Source organism: Podarcis cretensis (genome assembly GCF_951804945.1).
Source record: "Podarcis cretensis genome assembly, chromosome: 16".
NCBI lineage: Eukaryota > Metazoa > Chordata > Lepidosauria > Squamata > Lacertidae > Podarcis > Podarcis cretensis.
In genome coordinates this window covers 35,745,504-35,748,490 of record NC_137186.1, presented here as the reverse complement: position 1 = coordinate 35,748,490, position 2,987 = coordinate 35,745,504, and the positions used below count along the sequence as shown (strand labels likewise).

The following is a 2,987-nucleotide window of genomic DNA, read 5'->3' as shown; positions in this document are numbered from 1 at the left end:
TAACGCCTTATCTTGGTGGGGAGGGGTGTTATGTACTGAAGTTCTCACCCTGGGCCAGCAGGGGGATACTGTAGATAGCTATGCAAATAAGGGATCGAAAGTGACGTTCAGTGATTGGATAGTTTTAGAAAGTTGTTACAGTAACGTTGTACTGGAGCTCTATATAAGCAGGCTGACTGAACCCTTCAGTTCAGTTCTGTTCTGGCCTGTGAATAAACAAGAGCTGTTTGAAGAATCGCTGTGTCGTGATATGTTCACCCACAACTTAACACCCACAATTCAAACACATTCAAAGGTTTTAATAAAAAGTAATCTTTATTAAATAGTTTTCCAGATGAAATACATTGTTTCTGAGAGATTTGCATGGAGAAATCTTTTCGATTCCTCAGCAATAAGGGGCAGTAGGGTGAGGGAGGCCAGGGCCACATCCACACCATTTCATGTGCTATGAAGCTGCTTTATACACTCATGGCTTCTTCCCCCAAAGAATCTGGGAGCTATAGTTTGAAAAGGGGGCAGAGAATTGTTAGGAGACCCCTGTTCCCCTCCCAGAGCTACAATTCCCAGAGTTCCCTGGCAAAAAGGGAACCCTACCCCTACCCCTGACGCTAACCCTAACTCTAACCCTAACACTAACCCTTAACCTTTACCTCGAGCTACAATTCCCAGAGTTCACTGGCAAGAAGGGAACCCCAACCCTACCCCCTAACCAGAGCTACAATTCCCAGAGTTCCCTGACAAGAAGGGAACCCTACCCCTACCCCATAGCTCTTAACTACAGCGACAATTCCAGAGTTCCCTGACCCTAACCCTACCGAAACTCAACCCTACCCCTACCCTAACCCTAACCCTAAGCCTAACCCGCCTAACAACTCTCTGTCCCCTTAACCAACTACAGTTCCCAGAATCCCTGAGGGGAAGCCATTCCTGTTCAAAGCGTCTTCATAGCACTTCCAATGGACGGTGCGCCTAAGGTGGCCTAATGTTTCCTCCCTCATTTTCTTCTCTCTCCCCACTGCCCCATTACTTGCAATGCAGCAGATGTCCGCCTGCAGTCTTCCTTCAAAGCTCCTTCTCTCAGGGACGGCCACGGCCTTGTCCATTGTTCGCTCCCAGTATTTCACGTTCATTTCTCCAACGTAAATGGGGACGTCCTGCGGTTCTCTTCATGACTTTGGACTTGAGGAAAACCTCACCGGCTCCGGACATCCCTGTACGGCAAAGGCAAATACGTGAGTGGTATGGCCCCCATCCAACAGCGTCCCCCCAGACTCCTCCTCTGTTTGGCTGCCTGTTAACAAACAAGGCTTCCAAACCACTTTGCATCCATCTCTGCCAGCGTAGCCTCACAGCATCCACCAGCCTGAACGCAAACTCTTCCAACAACCACCCACCAGCTGCAGCCTCACCAGGTCCATTGCCAGATATCAACCAGCTTCAGAGCTGAATATTCGTCGCCTTCAGGTAGCGATCCCACCAGCAAGTAAACTTTGTACTTGCCTTCTCCTTGCTCCACAGCATCCCAACACCAGGCGATTGCCTCCTTCCGCTTGTCAGCTTGCTGCCACGGGGCAGGAGACCACCAGGGCCGAGTGCCACCAAGCTGCCCATTTCTCTCTGGGGAGGGCAACTGCCAAGGCTTGCCCCTTGGCCCACATTTATACCCGCTCAGCTGCCAAATGTTTTTGTGGCATCAGTCAACCCACAGACAATGGCAGCAGCTGGGGAGGCATCACCATCACACCCTCAGCCCTCACAATGGGGGGGGGGCGTAGCTCAGCAGCCAAAACACCCTCCCCCAAGTTGTGTCTATATCTGTGAAGGCCACACCAGACACCCAAGGGGGCAGGAGGGGGACATTTTTCTGCCCATGGGCTGCATTTCCCTCCACATAACACTAGTCAAATGCACAAATGAACAGAACAATGAAAGCAAGCCTTATCTTTGCTGTTCAAAGAATGGCATGCAAAGAGAAAGTTAGCATCTCAGTAAAAAAGCACTTTTTCACCAGTCAGTCAGTCAGTCAATCAATCATTTATTGTATTTGACTAAAAGCCATAACAGATCCAGTTACAAAAGCATCAAACCCAAAGACCCAATCTATAGTTCCCAGATTCATTTGCTCTTCAGATATCTGGGCGCTCCTTTACACTCTTCCCAAATACCCTTTTAGCTATGTTGCACCGCTCATTGCAATGCCTTGGATACAACTTGGCTGAGGAATGGGAATGCTTATATGGTTGGTTTTCTTACTCTAAAGCTAAGAAGGTGATGCTCATATTTTACTGTGGTTTTATAATTTGTTTTATAACTATTATTATTATTATTATTATTATTACTATTATTATTCTACCTCTGGAGCACAGCAGGCCACAGGTGGTGCTTTAGGATGGCAACACTTAAAGAAGTGCCAAAAGCTCTGCCCCCAAGGAGCTTGGAAGGGTGCTTATCAGGCTGGCCCAGCCAGGCCACCAGTCCCTGCCACTGGGTCCCCAGACGCTCTTCAGTGGCAGTGTCGCTTCTGAAAAGAAGCCAAGCTCACTCCCATCCACTCAGGCCACAGATCCCTGAGGCTAATTCTGAGTTGTGTAAAGTAGTGGGCAGCTGCCACAGATGGGAGTCCAGCTGAGGTCCCATTCAAAAGCGCTGCCTCACATCCATCAGTGAAGGACACCCAGGGGCCACTGGGAGGCGGGGAGCACATAACGTGGTTTTGCGGGGATGGCAGTTGTCAGAGACAGTTGCCTAAGACAGTGTGCGTGGGAGAGGTCAACTACGAATGACACCAGATTCAGGTGGAAGGCCATGTTGATCTGTCATAGTCATAATAAATAACAAGATGAAAAAATCTTTTTTAATAATTCCGGTGGCACCTTAAAGATCAACTGAATATAAGTTTTCAAGGTATGAGCTTTCGTGTGTAATACACACTTCGTCAGATACTTCAGCCTTATAACTGTTGAGGACTGTTATGGCTAGTTGGTTCC

General features: G+C 48.4%; 1 long non-coding RNA gene across 2 annotated transcripts; it reads right to left on the bottom strand.

Moving 5' to 3' along the window:
• Positions 1-292: 292 nt before the first annotated feature.
• On the bottom strand, positions 293-2,713 carry LOC307205075. Of its 2 annotated transcripts, none has more exons than XR_013833832.1 (2): positions 1,395-2,713; positions 293-1,211 (listed from the first exon to the last, which is right to left on the bottom strand). It is a non-coding gene; the product is annotated as an uncharacterized lncRNA (long non-coding RNA). The 2 variants fall into 2 exon arrangements; XR_013833833.1 differs by having other exon boundaries at positions 1,501-2,713.
• Between the last annotated feature and the right edge of the window lie 274 nt (positions 2,714-2,987).